Source organism: Mus musculus, chromosome 15, assembly GCF_000001635.26.
Source record: "Mus musculus strain C57BL/6J chromosome 15, GRCm38.p6 C57BL/6J".
NCBI classification, from domain to species: domain Eukaryota; kingdom Metazoa; phylum Chordata; class Mammalia; order Rodentia; family Muridae; genus Mus; species Mus musculus.
The window spans coordinates 62256777-62273481 of record NC_000081.6 but is presented as its reverse complement, the minus strand read 5'-3'; the positions used below and the strand labels follow the sequence as shown (position 1 = coordinate 62273481).

At 45.5% G+C, this 16705-nt stretch overlaps 1 long non-coding RNA gene across 1 annotated transcript in view; it reads right to left on the bottom strand.

Annotated features, from left to right (window-relative positions):
* Positions 1 to 13266: 13266 nt before the first annotated feature.
* Pvt1 (Pvt1 oncogene) overlaps positions 13267 to 16705 on the bottom strand; it is a 222230-nt gene continuing 218791 nt past the window's right edge. Inside the window, exon 5 of the long non-coding RNA NR_132747.1 lies at positions 13267 to 15061. This is a non-coding gene — a long non-coding RNA (Pvt1 oncogene). The remainder of the gene's footprint in view (positions 15062 to 16705) is intronic.

Genomic DNA, 16705 nt, shown 5'->3' with positions numbered 1-16705 from the left:
AGGGTTGGATCAATCTTTAACTCACTCACAGTGAATGGAATGTTCTGAGGGAGAAGTCTTTGACGATCTCGGTGCTGGCATTCCTTGGCTTTTGGTCATATCACTCCAGTGTCTGACCTTCAGTGCTTGCCTCTCTCCTATTCTATCTTTTGTACAAGCATGTGCCCCTGGAGTATGCCACCATAGTACCATCCGGGATGATCCCATCTCAAGAGCCCTAACTGCAAAAGTCTTGTTGGTCATGGTACTGATTTCCAGGATATAGACATTCATTGTGGGGTGTCATGATTTTGATGCAATAAAGGGTCCAAAGCCAGAAATGGGCCATATTCAGCTTCATCTACCCCTGACCAAGGCAACTCCTTCCATGCATAACACAGTGTAATGGTTTGACATGAGATTTTGAATAGAGAATCAATAGTGTGTAACGGTAAAACCATGGAGCTTTAGAATTAGCTAAACCCAATTCAAACTTGAACCACTTACAAATGTGTAACGTTAGGCAAATGACTCAGCCTCTCTGAAGCTCATCTTATCTCATGAGGATTTACAAGGGCTCAGCTCTTTCTGAGTACAATGCACCTACTCAGGACCTGGGGACTCAATGGGTATGCAAAGTTGCTACACAACAAGGGCTCAGAAAGATCCACCATTATAACCTGCATTTCTGTGGTTGGCATTGGTCACCACAACCTCTCATAGTTCTATTCATCTTGGGGACTCTTCCCATGCTCAGAAAGGACAAAGCTATAGGGGAGAAAAGGCTCACAGAAAGAACTCACAGGTATGTCCTGACTTCTGACTTTACAATGTGACATTACCTACAAAGTTCATGGACAAGGACCATGCTTGATTGAGTTATCATTGAACCTACCCCATCATCCCTCACCAACAAGGTTCACAATTCCCTAGCACCCTGAGGCCAGTTCCCAGGCTATATGACTAAGCTCCTCTTAAGAGAATTCAGAAAGGCCCTTCTTTGAGGCAGCTATAGAGAAACTAGCACAGCCCACTGCCTCTCTCCATGCTCCCAGATCAGGACTGTCTGCAAGCTTGCCTAGACCCATCGTCATCACTCCTAGCTTGGTGTGCTCCTGTCAGCCTCAATGTGGAAATAGAAACAATTTCATTCAGACCCTTCTTCACATGGTGCAGAGTCATGAGACACACTCCTGCAAATATGGCATTCCCAGACAGATGAGAGATGACCGCATCCGTGAATTATCTAGAATGTTTTGTGCACAGGGGTAAGAGGAGCTTATGTCATAAAGCCTGGGATCTAGCCTCAGGGTGTTTGGGAATTGTGCGTCTTGTTGGGAGTAAAGGTGGGGTAGGTTCAATGATAACTCCATCAAGCATGACTCTTGCCCATAAACTTTGTAGATATTGTCACATTGCAAGGTCTGAAGCCGGGACATACCTGTGAGTCTAAACAAAAGTGAGAGACAATAAAGTCTAATATTAGGCTTTTTAGAACTTCCAGGCACTGACTGGAAAAAAAATATTTGCATCCACAACTAGTGTTAGAATACATAACATAAAAACTTCTTATACTTATTGAAGGAGATGCTTTTCCAAGGCAGGAGACACTTGGGTACATCTACACAGAGGATGCATGGACTCAACACAGGGGCCAGACTGTCATTAGCCATGAGAGAGATGGAGATTACTACTCTAGTGAAAGGCCATGTCACACTCATGAGAGGGATCAAGTTTAGATTGTAAATGCCAAGTCCAGATGGAGACATTGGGCAACTGAAGGTCTCAGTCATGGGGGAGTGGAAAATAATACAATCACTTGGAGAAACTGGTTCTTGCTTGCAGAGCTAAAAATACAGTTTGCATATGACCTAACGTTTCCATTTCTAGGTATTTCCCCAACACATATGTTCAGAAAAGGGCTTGTGCTTGGAAGCTCATGGCAGTCTTATTCATTGTCACCACACACTAAAAACAACTGCAAGTCCTTTCATAAGGGAAGAGTAGACAGTGCAGGTGAGTCAGGCAGTGGCATTGTCAACATCTGTGAAGAACGGTTGATAATGTATACCATGTAGGAGAATCTCAGAAACATTAAACCAGACATAAAACAATAAAAATGATCCCAGTTCTAAGAACTGTTATGGCAGACTAGGTGAGTTCCCAGTGACAGAAATCAAGCTGTGATAATCTCTGTCAAAAGTGGGGAGGGAGCTGGGCGTGGTGGTGCATGCCTTTAATCCCAGCACTCGGGAGGCAGAAGCAGGTGGATTTCTGAGATCAAGGTCAGCCTGGTCTACAAAGTGAGTTCCAGGACAGCCAGGGCTATACAGAGAAACCCTGACTCGAAAAAACAAAACAAAACAAAACAAAACAATACAAAAAAAAAAGTGGGGAGGGAGAGAAATCACAAATACCCATATGGGAATTGTGTGAGTTGAAGGACAAACCCTATAGTCCTGCTTGGAATGACAGAATATGGGTGTAAATAGATGTAAGGCTCAATAAATTATATACTTTGAATCCTCCTGGTTCTTGGAAGTGCTGGACTCACAACAAGAACCATGATACCAGGACAGAAAATAGGACTTAAAAATTGGTGATAGTTTGTGGAAATCTCCCTGCTAAGCTGAGCTATGACCCTCATTAATTTGGTATCTTCTCTGAGAAACAGCAAGTCACTCAAAATATTCCTGGGCAAAGCTGACTCCCCTACCCTTAATTCCTTCTAATTTAGATGGGAAAACAAAGAAGCCTGTTTAGCTGGTACAGGCACATTTCTAGTAGGAAAGGATGGAGACTGTGCTTTAAGAAGAATGGAAACAGGCTTATTATGCCCTAAAAGGTTTGGCTGCATTTGGTGGTCCACAAGACCAAGTTGCTGAAGTGGGAACTTAGAAGTTGTGTGATGCAACCATTGTCATGAGGACCAGACTGACCCTATAAGCAGTGATCTCTCAAAGGAAGAACAGTGTTCAAGAATCTAAGTCTAAAGTGGAGGACTCCATCCGGTCCCTCCCCTTGAAGCCCCAGGAAACATTGCAGGAAAGACTATTGGAATCAGATGGGACATTGCAGAAGAGGGGCAGGAAAGATTACTGGAGTCAGATGGGATTACCAGCACCTGAAGAACAGAATATGATCCACTAAATCAACTAAGGGTCCATATGAGCTCACAGAATCTGAAGTACAAGCAAAGGACCTGCATGGGTCTGCACTAGGTCCTCTGCATGTGTGCCATGGCTGGGAGCTTGGTGGTTTTGTGGAACTCCTAATAGCAGGAGCGGGTATGTCTCTGACTCTTTTGCCTGATCTTGGGAAACGTTTCCTCCCGTTGGGTTGCCTTGTCCAATCTCCATATGTGGGCTTTTGCTTTGTCTTATTGTATCTTGTTTTGTAGTGTTTTCGTTGTTGTCTCTTGGAGGCCTGCTCTTTTCTGAATGGAAATGGAGGAGGGGTGGATCTGGAGAAGAAGGGAGGTGGCAGCAGGGGTGGGGGGCAGAGGGAGCTGGGAGGAGTGGAAGGAGCAGAAACTGTGGTCAGGTGATCAGGATATGTTGCATGAGAGAAGCAGTGAGTGGGATGTAAAGTGAATAGGTATAATTGATTAATTAAAAAGAATCTGGGTCAATGCTCTCCCCTACCCCCATTCCATTCCTTTACCAGCTTTATTAGTATACTAAATCTACATACTTATCTTTCTGGAATGTTCTGTCCTCTTCATACACTGTGTCTCATTGCTCCCAGTGATAAACACCATTCATCACTGCAGCTGAGACTCACTGGACAGACATTGGCAATTGCTTGGATTGGCTTCCAATGCTGCACTCTCACCTCAATGAGCTCCACTCCTCTGGCATGGGAGAACAGTCAAAATTCTTCCGTTCCTGGGTCTCAGTTTCTGCCCTATGTGATTATGATCTGTCTATTTCTCACATGGTGCAAAGTCTTCTCCTAGGAGTCCTACAGGCATACATGCAAAGGTGCTGAGACTAGCCAGCAGGGCATCCTCCTGGCACCATACCCCTGGGTTTGAAGTGTACTTCTTAGGCTTCCACAGCTGGGCACCAGCCTTCCTAGGCATACAGAGATGCTTTCTGTGATGGCTTGAGTGAAAAATTCTCTCTCTCTCTCTCTCTCTCACACACACACACACACACACACACACACACACACACACACACACATCAGCTCAAGTATTTGAAGACTTGTTCCCTGGTCAGTGGTGCTGTTTGGTAGGTTCAGGAGTCACAGCATTATTGGAGAAAGTACATCACTGAGAGAGAGGACTTTGAGATTATACAAGTTCACTCTACTCCCAGTTCATTTGTTCTTCCTCATACTTGTGGTTAAGCTATGATTTCTTAGCTTACCCTTCCCAGAAGCCATGCCTGCCTGCTGCAGTACCTCCCCTTCAAAATGGACTCTTAACCCTCTGGGACCATCAGCCCAAATAAACTCTCTCTTCATCACATTCATGGAAAATTAACAGTACACTTACTTTTGCATGAAAAACTGCCCACGGCTTCTTTTAAAGGGGGTACTATTCAGCTGAGGGAAAGAAAGAAAGAAAGAAAGAAAGAAAGAAAGAAAGAAAGAAAGAAAGAAAGAAAGAGAGAGAGAGAGAGAGAGAGAGAGAGGGAGGGAGGGAGGGAGGGAGGGAGGGAGGGAGGGAGGGAGGGAGGGAGGGAGGAAGGAAGGAAGGAAGGAAGGAAGGAAGGAAGGAAGGAGGAAGGAAGGAAGGAGGGAGGGAGGGAGGGAGGGAGGGAGGGAGGGAGGGAGGAAGGAAGGAAGGAAGGAAGGAAGGAAGGAAGGAAGGAAGGAAGGAAGGGAAGGGAAAGAGAAGGAGGAGATGCAGAATGAAGAAGAGGAGGAGGAGGAGGAAGAGGAGATTTCCCTCTTACACAGGAGCAAGCAGACTGGGGTTGCAAAGGACCAACATTCAAGGGCTCAAGGGTGCTTCAGAAGGCTTCAGAAGAAACAAGAAGGACCAACCTTCTGTGCTTTCTCTTTGCCTGTGAGTCAGAAGTCAGGGCAGAGTTGAGATGTATGAATCTCAGTCACAGAGTGGGAGCCAAGGTGTAGGAGGCCCCGTGGTCAGAGCAAGCAGCTCTGAATTACTGTACATGGAACAGCATTTGTATTTCTCTGAAGGGGAAAGGACCCACTGTTTCATTCTCAACGCAGCCTGTCAGGTTCCCAGGCACAGCTACATAATGAGCAAGGCCCATGTCAAATGAACATGTGTGTTCAAAGAAGAGAAAACAGCTTCTTTTTCCTTCATGTTCTTGACTTGTTATGGTGGGTTGGGCTTCACAATTAGATATCATGCTCTCTCACAGCCTAGGGGACATTTGAGGAGAGAAACAGGTCCTCATAGATGTGCATAGCTGACCCTAGAGAGGTACTTAGGAACCCAATATGATCTCGCTGGGCTTAGGGACAGAACTCAGGTTCCACCTGGGGGTCAGGTGGCAGGGCACATGGGAACCTGTTTATGGGAGGGGGAAAAGAGGAAAAGAGGTGCCTCAACAATGAAGCACAGAAAACGAAGACAATCAGTAATTTCTCAATAAGATGGTCACCACAGATCAATCAGCCCTAAGTGTAACGTCATCTCATTTCTAGTGTCATTTTGACGAAATGTTATGAGCCTTTTTGTTTACTGTCCCACCAACCTGGGTCCAAGGTTTTGGCTCTCTGTCTTTGGCCACACTGTTTAGGCACCGTGCCTTTCAGACCATGTTCTGCTGATTAGGCTAGCCGCTTGGCAACCATGGACTCTTGCCATGTTTCGTATGTCCTTCGTTGCCTCACATGCCATCCAAGAAGGGTGTCTTTAAACTCACACAGGCCTGGAAGAAGACCAAGCTTACCAGCACATTTTCACATGATGAGAGGACAGACAGAGGCATGGAGACATTTTTTTCTTTCTTTCTTTTTTTATTTATTTTTATTAGATATTTTCTTTATATACATTTCAAGTGCTATCCCGAAATTTCCCTATACCCTCCCCCTACCCTGCTCCCCTACCCACCCACCCACTCTCACTTCTTGGCCCTGGCATTCCCCTGTACTGGGGCATATAAAGTTTGCAATACCAAGGGGCCTCTCTTCCCAGTGATGGCCAACTAGGCCATCTTCTGATACAAATGCAGCCAGAGACACGAGCTCTGGGGGTACTGGTTAGTTCATATTGTTGTTCCACCTATAGGATTGCAGACCCCTTTGGCTCCTTGGGTGCTCTCTATAGCTTCTCAATTGGGGGCCCTGTGTTCCACCTTATAGATGACTGTGAGCATCCCCCACCCCCCTTCGACTCACCACTCTGCTCATCTGCAGTGCAATCCCAAAACTGGGATTCCAACCCATTCACCCACAGAGCCCACTTACCAAGTGCTTTGCACAATATGAAGCCCAGGAGGCAATGAGCAATGGCTTCCTTTATTTCATCCTTAAAATAGACCAAAGGGGTTGGGCCTTCCATTCTCTGAGATCATTTTAGGCAGTGGATGTAAGAACTCGGAGGAACTTGCCCAAATCCCTTCTCTCATCCACCAGCCCTCAAGCAGTGGAAATGACACCCAGAGAGTCTGTAAGAGGCAAAGGGTTGAGCAGCAAGGGACTTGTGACAGAAGGGATCCGCATAGATAAATACTTTGCAAGTCTGGCTTCATACAGAATGTGAAGGCTTGGCTTTAAGAGATTTAAATGTGGCAGCAACAATGACCCCAGGATGCTAAGATCATAGATTATCCAGACCGGATGTCAGTCTGGCTATGGAATTAAATTCTCAGTTGAAAGTAAGAAAACCAAAGCAGTGGGAAGGAAGTGGCTAGCCCAATACTCCTCAAGCACAGCTTGGGGACCGGACAACCCCGAGAAGAGGGAAATGGTGAAGTCTTGTTGAACAGATGTCAAAATTGCCATGTTTATAAATCAACTTGCCCAAACCTTCCTGGCCAGCAAAGGGACAGCCATCATTTCTTGCTTGGTCTAAGACCTAACAATGATGCCCTTTTCAAACATCTGAGTTACAAGTTTAAAAACAAAAAACAAAAGAAACAAACAAAAAACCCCCAAAACCTACTGTCTTTAGAATTTGACAGAACTTCGTTTAAAAATGTCTCCATCACTAACTGGCTATGTGGCCATAAGTAAACTAATTTCCCTAAGATACTATTTCTTCACCAGCAAAGGAGCATTAGTGAGATCACCAAAGTTTCTGGACTTTACAATAGAAGTTCCAGAGCAGGAACATACTTCATAGACAAGCTGGCACACAGTAGGTGTTCGCCCAAGGCATTTGAACGCATCGGCAGCCGAGTCAGATAGGTAGATAGCACTTGGGCAAGGTCCTGTCTGCAGGAGGATGTATACATCTCTGCCTAAAGCTCATGGAAGAAAACCAACCAAATGTGGGGAAGTCTGAGATGGGTCACTTCCCACTGTGACCCCGGAAAGCAGGCTAGGAGGTCCGAGATGGGAGGCAAAGAAGGGAAGTTGAGGAGGAAGAGTAAGTATGAGAGAATTTCCATTTCTGGAGGTTTTAATCTTGGTTTTTTTTTTTTTGTTTGTTTTTTTTTTTCTATTTAAAGGCTTGCTCTCTGATTAATGAACCCCATTTCGGGTCCCTGTTCTTAGTAGGAACCCATATCCAGTAAGAACCAACTTGCTTGGAAAGTCCACTGGGGTACTATGGCTCTGGCCTGGGCTCACAGATTGAGTGCCTTAATTTGAATAAAAGCGCTAGAGGATTTCCAGGGGAAACACCAGGGCAGCCTTCTAACTGCTGCTGATCTTGTGACACACAGAGAGTCCAGAAGGTTCTTCTTGGATGACTTTACTCAGCAGATACGTGCTGGTGTCCCACCCCTGCTAGGCTTGGGCTCTGCCAGGGAACCATCCTGGACATCTCCCCAGCCACAACCCAGGAGGGGCCGTAGATACAGGGATCAAAGGTTATGCCTCTGAACTAGTAAGGGCTCTTAAAGAATGAACCCTTCCAGGGACTGCAGGATGACTAGGGGACACTTGATTGGGAGCATGTAGTGTCTTGTGACTGCTATCACAAAGTGCTGACATCTGGGTGACTTTAGACAACAGAGATGAATTATGAAAACAATGAGTGAGCAGAGTCCTGTTCTTCCTGACTCCACAGGGAACACCTCTTCCTCATACCTGCTAGATCCTGCAGTCCATGGCTTGTGGAAGCACCAGTTACGTTCCTGCCTCCCACTGCCTGTAACCTTCTTGCCATATGTATTCTTCAGTGTAACCCTAGCTGAACTTAGCATCTACAAAGGTCACATTCACAGGTTCTGAAGGTTAGGATTTGACCTTACCTTCAGGAGTGTAACAGTTAATCATTATTATCTTGGCTGCATTTACAGTCCCTGAGAGGCTGACCACATTCTGGGATTGTCTAAGGGTCACAGAAAATTAAGCAAAGGGGAAGACTCCAATCTAAGGGGGATGTTGCTAGAAGACCAAACTTTTACCTTTCCCCACATCTCATCTCCATGTTTTAGGCTGTTCTCCTCCACCTGCCCTTTAATGATAGGCTAACCCTTCCGACACCATACACTGAAATAAATTCTTTCTCTTTTAAGTTTCTGTCAAGGTTTAGTAACAAAAGCTATCTCAGACAGGAAATCAGTTCCACACATTACACACAGAGCAACAGAGTGGCATAGGCAGTGGCAAAGCCCAAGCCAGGCAGGAAGAAGCCAGCCTGTCCCAAGCTGGGCAGGAAGGGAGTCCCGTGGGCAGCACACTGATCATGTTGTACCAGGAGAGGGAGGAGAGAATGACAAAGGAACTGACCAGCTCTTCCTCCTCTGATAAAGGCGATCATTGGTCCTAGCTCATACTGGTGTTTGTCCCAGAGAGGTAGCTGTCTTGACAGGGAGTCTTATACCAGGTTCTTCCACACTTTAAAACAGCACCCCACTTGTGACTGACCTGACACTCTATGGCTTTCAGATGGGAGAAAATTGTTCTTAGCAGTAAAATGGAGACTGAGGAGAAAGTATCCCTGTGACATCCTGGCAAACATCAGAAGAGAATAGGGAGCATCCTTCTGTCAAAAAAAAAAAAAAAAAAAAAAGGAAGTAGGGTATCTTGGGGTCCAGGAGCAAAGGGTTATGTCAGATATTAATGTTTCTCTTCTGGGCAGGCTTCTTCTGATCTAAGGCTACCCGATATTCATTCCCAAATAGCTATGTAGAGCATCTCTTATGTGCACTTCTTCCTGACAGACAAGCCAAATCTCTGTTTCCTAGAGATTATTATACCATGGGCAAAGAAATGGGCAGAGTAGCTGAAACATGTGAGGCACTTGAAAAAGCACCAAGCTCACTAGAGGACAGTAAAGCTATCCAGAGGACTCACGGGCATCATCAGATGCTGGGAAGTCTGAATGTTATCATGGGGATATTGTTATCTGGCCCAGAGGAGGAACTGAGCAATGAAAAGAAAGAGGAGTCATCATTTACAAAGAACCTGGGACAGAATTCTACCCTGAACTGCAGTTAGAGGGGAGAGAGAGCAGGATGACATTAGGAGATGGTAAGCCAGAGTCCAGGGTGTTATGATTATTTAAGCCCCATCTTTGTAAAATGTGAGAAACTTAGGGCTTGAGAAGCTGTTGGGGTCTTGTAGTAGGACTTCCATTTTCGAAGGTTGCCTAGCTTTGCCTTAAGAATAACTATTGAAAGGTAAAGCAGAAACAGGAACAAGAATCCAATGGCTGTGTTAATAATCTAGGCAAGGGGAATGTGGCTGGACCATGGTAGGAACAGGGGGGAAAATGTGAAACTGTCATTTTGGATATGTCCTGCTCATAGATTGGACATGTAAGAGGACAGTCCAAGAAGGGCTTATTCCAAACTCTAATAGGGACTGAAAAATGCAGGATCAGGAAACTGCAAGAGAGGAAATGGAGAAGACCTTCAGTATCTGAGGCCATAAGACACTGAGCAGAAGCACGGAAGAAGCAATTGGGGGACATTTGACAGAAGTCAGGCCTGACAAAGGAATGTTCCAAGTACTTGACTGCAGATAGGAGAGGGCAAACAAGGATCAAAGCTATGGATAGGAACAATCTGGAAGACAGACAAGGATTTGGGTCACAAGAAGTCAGTTTTCTTCCCATAGTGCTCCAACTGGGATTTTAGGTAGGTTGTCTCCCTGTTCTGATCCCTAGACTCCTCTAGGACTCAAAATAACAGCTCACAGCTTACCATCTCCAATCTCTGAATTCTAGTATCAGCTTCACTAACTTTAAGTTCCTGATGTTGCTGGCTAGGAAGAGTACTGTAAAGACAGGCCATGCCTTGGAACTCTTTCTAGAACACAATGCTCTTCTCTGTAGATTATCTCATTTTTCTCTGCCACATTGCACCAAAGCCCTTGGATTTCTGGGCTTCCACTCTTCTAAGCAAACCTTTGTTTGAGTGTTCCCAGTCCCAAGGCACACACACTGACCCTGCTCCAGTCCCTTCTTTAGACCATTCTCCACTCAGAAGCCACAGTGATTTTAAAATAAAAGCCTGGTGTCTCTCAAACCTGTGGGCCCACCTCCCCTTTCCCTGCATTGCCAGCTCCTTCAAACCTTGGCTTGACTATCCTGTCCCCAGAAAGAGACTCAGTTGAAGCCCATGCCAAGTGGATGTGTTCTGCTTTAATTCTCTTTCCCTTCATTGCTTATCTTTGTTCTTCTTAAACCCAAGTTAGTTATCTCCTTATGTTTCATCTGAAATTTGACTCGGATCTGTGTCCGCCACTGGCCACATGCTCAGCCGAGCAGAGCCTCATCCATCTTGTGTCATCGTGTCGATCACCAGAACCAAGCTGGTGGTGAACCAAGAGCAGGTGTCCAGGTGCTATTTAAATAAATGCACATTTGCATAAATATGTAAAATATTTAACAAGACTTTTTAAAGAAAGAGGAAAGGAAAAAGGAAGGAAGAAGAAAGAGAGGGAAGGAAAGGAGAAGGGAGAGGAAGAAGAAAATAAAGACAAAAGTTTAAAAGGAGGGAGGAAAGGGTAGGGAGGTGAGGGGGAAATGAGGAAAGAAGGAAGAAGGGAAGCAAGGAGAAAAAAGTAGAAAAGAAAGGAGGCTAATTTTGCTTATTTGAATATTCTTTAGTGATTATATGTCACTCTTTTTTTATTGGTTATTTTATGTATTTACATTTCAATTTTTATCCCCTCCCCAGCTTCCCCTCTGCAAACCTCCTATCTCATTCCCCCATCTCCCCTGCTTCTATGAGGGTGATCCCCCCACCCACCCACCCACTCCTGCCTCACTACCTTAGCATTCCCCTACGCTGGGGCATCGAACCTTTACAGGACTAAGGACCTCCCCTCCCATTGATGCTCTATGTCACTCTTGAAAAAAGAAAAAAAAAAAGACTGACATTCTGTTTCTGTGTATAGAGAAAACTGAAGGAGGCTTCAAGGTCAGTCGAGGTGACTATCAAAGGGGAAAGCGTTGAGTAAAGAAGGCTTCCAGCAGAGGAAGGCCTGGAAAAAGGTGGTCCCTGCAGGCTGGGAGGACATTTCTTCTGCTATGTGTTCACAGTGACCTGGACAGTATCCCAAGAGCCACCCCTTTCAGAGAGAGAATGACAACATTCTGCCAGGATTCTTGAGAAGATTTGCTTGGCGGTCTCTGAAAGAGGTCTCTTGGATTCTATTTCCTTCATTCCAAAGTGTCCCTGGAAGCTCTCTGCCTCAGAAGACCCAGGAGGAGCATGTGGCTCTGTGTCACCATGTGTTACCATATTTGGATGATCAGAGGGAGAGGGCCTGGGAGGACAGCCAAACTGCTCTTTTCTGGGTGGCCCTAAGTGAGTCACTTTACCTCAGAACTCTAGCTGCATGTAAACTGGAGTTCTGATTCTCTCTCCCCGTATACCTCTAAGAGGGCAAGGGTAAAGATATTGCTTTCTAGAAAGCAGCCACTCACAAACACCAGCAATACAAGTTCTGCGGGACTAGAATCAAGTGCAGGAGTTCATGCCTGTGCTAGGAGTAAAAACAAAACAAAACAACAGTGTTCTTGCTCACAGGTCCAGGACCTCTGAAGTTCCATGGCCAGGGCAGAAGCACAAGGGATCCTACTCTCAAGGACCTCTCATTGGAAGCTATTAGCCTACCGGCAAAAGTGTTCTCAGAGTAAGCCACCCTCTACACACTCAGAAACAGTTCTAGATCATTTACAATGGACCACAAATGAGACAGAGAAAGCTCACTGATCACCTGAAAATCTTGACTGGCCAACCAAGCTAAGCCTTGAGCTTGGCTCCTTCCCTGAGTCTCAGATATGGGGTTCTCAGTGAGTTCTGTAGGCTATAGATATCCCTGTGTAGTCTTGTGCTAGAGGTGGAGGAACTTGAGAGCTTATTATTCTCTGGATGGGGGAAAAAAGAAAAAGAAAATTGTCTAATAGCTATATTATGCTGTGACTCTGACCCATAGGATTGCTTGGCTAGCAACAGGACAAGCAGCCTCCAGGACCAGATCTCAAGGTACTTCACAGATGCTTCTTAGCCTAGGAAGATGTCCCTCACTAGGCCAGAAACAAGGTCCTACCTAATTAGCTCTCAGTGGTGGCTGTTGACCATTATAGAGATTAAGAGCACATAGCAGAGATCTTTTTAAACGTCTCACATCTAAACTATAGTAAAGATTCTAAATGTTATCTAACAACTCTGTTGTGCTCTGAGCAATAGACATCTCATGCTTCAGCCACCATGAGAACCAGATTAGTGGACATTGTTGTGGCCATTTTAATGATGGGGGAGTTGACTCCAAGAAGACCAAGGTGCCATTTGGGATGCTGGAAAAGAAGAGCACTCTGTATATTCTCTATTCTCTCCTGGACTCTGTCCTGGACTTCCTAGCATCCCAGCCTTTGAATCTATGAAGTAGACTCTACTGTGTTATGTCCATTTTAGTTCCCTGGCCCTCTTATAGGGCATAAGGTCAGTCCCTAAAGAAAAGGCCAGCAGTTAACAGGTGGGTTCAGTTTCTCTTTAGACAGAAATGAAAGTAACACCTTACAAGGGAGAACAGGGCCAGGACAGAGTTAAAAGGACAAAATAAAGTGACGATGAAACTCTAACTATCATAGAGAAAGCAAGCAAAATATGGACCTCAAGGTGACCAGCTCACTTCTGATTTCTGACTTATAATTGCCCCAAGCACCTGCGCAAGAAAAAACAAAATCCATGATCACTGTCAGACAAGGTGGCCTTGATATGTAAAACAGGAGCCCAATTTTTGTAACCAAGTGCCACATAGTTTTTATTTTAGGCTTCACGGCCATATCTCTCTCATGACTATTAAATTTACCAGTGCGGGAGCAAAGAAGCTCGACGACATCATATAAAACCGTGAACACCGCCATGTTCCAATAAAACTTTAATGCAAGCAGGAGGAGTTGTAATTAGTCAGATCCTGGTTTAGAACGGGCACAGGCAACTATCCAAGAAGATTGTGCCAGGAACTCCAAAGACTCTACTATCTCTTCCAAAACAAGTGTTTACCAGTCAATCGCCAGAGCCCAGGCCCTACTCTAGGCTCTGGGATTCAGCACATAGAACACAGGCAGGAATTCTATTCATACCCCTTACCAGGAGAAGCATCATCCGCACTCCTCAGATAGGAAACAAAGATGCTGGTAGGGAACGTGCCAGGGCTCATGAGAACAGAGTTGGGCCTCCAGAGAAAACGATGAGCATGAGATCTTAGAAATCCAGGCTACTTCTCAGAGCATAACCAAGACTCAGTTCCAACGTGGAGACTATGTTTCCACTTCCATCCGAGGTAAGAGGCCCTCCCTCTATTGTAGGTTGTTCCTGAGCTGCTTAGGCCAGTGCTTTTGCCAGGAAGAAAGAAGTAGAGGACACTTCCAACCTGGGAGAAGCCCAGAAGACGCTCTTCTCTAAAGAGAACGTGTCCCTTGTATGAATGATGCAGACATCCAGAGGACAGGGAGGGCTGCAAGTCCACTTAGCTGGAGATTCGGAACTGACAGGCATAGCCTTGCCTGAAGGCCAGGCCTTTATCCATCTTAAGATGGCTTGGACCTGTGAAAGGAATTCTGATAGGAAGAATATAGAGATGGCTGCCTGGCTGCCTCCAGGAGTTTGACACACACTGTGCCACACACAGTAGGCAGCTATGCCCCTGTTTCTGTGTCCAACTCCAGGCTATGGCCAGGCAGGACATGTCATGGCTGGTCAGCATGGTTGTACCTACTCAGTTGAATCATTAAGCAAGAGCTAGAGCTATGGACACCATGCTTATATAATACAGACAGAATGAAGACAGGGAAACTGAGGCCCAGGAGCCACTAGGGATCTCTGCAAATAACAATGCTCCAGGCACCATAGTAAACTTTTTCTGAAGATCGCTAAGGATATTGAATCCTCACAATGGCACAGTGCACTCTTATACGTCACTGCCCTAGTGTTTTTTCCTATTGCTGTGATAAACACCACGACCAACAGTAACAGAGAGGAAAGAAGGGTTTGTTTGGCTTACATGTTTGCATCAGTCATTCGCTGAGGAAATTAAGGGCAGGAGCAGAGACAGGGACCATGGAGGAGACCTACTTACTGGCTTGCTCCCAGGCGCATGCTTAGCTTCCCTTCTGATATAAGCCAGGACCCCATGTCCAGGAGATGGCACCACCCACAGTGGGCTAAGCTGTCCTCCATCAATTAGCAACTATGAAAAGGCCTCAGAGACATGCCTACGGGCTAATCAAATGTAGGCAACTCCTCAACGGAGATTCCTTCTTCCCAGGTACCAGGGAATATCAAAGTGACCAAAAAGCAAATAGCAGAGCCATGTGTACTGTAACCTATATTGTCAATCAGTGTGTTGTAGGTGTGACCGTGGTTAGAAACCTTAAGCATGAGCCATTTCCGGGGTTGTTCTTGCTCTCCTTATGAAGAGGATAGTGAGGATGAACTCAGGCTGTTTAGCACTATCCATCTTTTTCCCCAACACGCTCATGTCCTTTAATATTTGACTCCTGTTGGAAAACCACACTGGAGAGCCGAGCCTGTAGGAAAAAGAAAGTGGAGAAGGTAAAAGAATTGTCTTGGAGCCACTGAAGACCTAAGCTTTTCCCCTTCTAGTCCCCCAGAAGGGGAAAGAAACTGTATTTGCCAGCAGACTTAGGGATGGTTCTGAATAAAGGTTTGCACGCTTTTCCAGAGTGCAAACAATGCTAGCTAGGGACAGCCCTGAGGCTCATGGGCACACAGGCTTAGCAGGCAAGGAGGCGGGGCTGGATGGAGCTGGACAGGACCCAGCACACAGCTTTGTATAATGAGCTCAGTCAGCCCTGTGGGGTCACTCCAGAACACCAGGGCAACCTCCGTACCAGAAAAACAAACTCATGATCCCTGGCCAGGCAGGCACCATCCAAAGAGTAAACAGGAGTGATCACACCCCAGGGACCCCCCCCCCCCAATACTCCTCCCTGTCCTGTTGGGCTAATAATAATCTCAGTAAGTAACATGCACAGTGGATTAATGTGTCAGGCACATGGGCCCAGGGGCTTGTATACACCTTTTTAACCATCAGAAAGCCCTTGGTGTGAGTGGACAGGAAAAACAACTTCCAGCATTCTGCGGCAGCATACAGGAAAGAGGAGCTACAACATATCACAAGAGAGCCGCCAGGTTGTGACTGTTTCCATACACAATGATGTTTTTGAGATGATTGACAACTCATTAGCCTGACCCCAATTGTACGTTTGCATGTATTGAGATGCCTTACCACACCGATAAATATACACAATTACCATAAAATATGGGAATGATTAAAAAAATATCCATTTTACAAGTGAGAAATTAGGATTCACGGGTCCCTTAAGCTATATAATAGTAGAATGTAAGTGAGACTCTAGGCTGCTCCAGTGACTGCCACATGAGGTTGGGTTGCTGGAGCTGGCACAGTGAATGCATATACACAGATAAGCATGTCACTAAGGAGCCTTGTCTCATTGGTAAAATGGGACCACAGGTTCTAGGCTGGCATTGTGGATGGAGATACAGCTGTTCATAACTGACAAGCATCCTGTAGTTGCCTGTAGTTCCTGTGTAACTTGTGTAGGATCTCAGGCTCACAGCCTCTGACATCTCCCACACTGTGGGATGAAACTAACTTTGGATCTGAAGTTTCCTGTGTGCTCCCACAAGGACCCAACCCAGCCCTGGGCAGTGCTTTCAATTTGATGAAACCTTTAAAGTTCAAGCCTAACAGTAGTTCCAAAGGTCTTACAGGAATGTGTGTTCAGTCCCTGGTCACCCCTCCTACTCCAGCATTTTTTGCCCTTCTGTTCTTTCACCTTATTTTGCATAATTGTGTATTAAAATATCCATACTCCCTTGTGCAAACATTGAAGGGCAGGGCAATCCTTTTATCCTTGAACTATAACAAAAATAAGTTAGGGACTGGATGCTATGTCTCCATATCCATGTGATACAATACTGACCTCTGTTCTGGGGGTGGGATGCGTTGTGTGAGTTTGTGTGTGTATGTGCATGTGTCTGGGTAGGCTCTGGTGGTGTGTTAATTGGTGTGTTACTATGACAGAGTACCTGCAGAGTAGCCTGAGGGAGGAGATGTTTATTGTTGGCTCATGATTTTAACGGATTTCGACCTTTAAAAGAGAAAGAGGTACAGTGGCTGGTGGTAT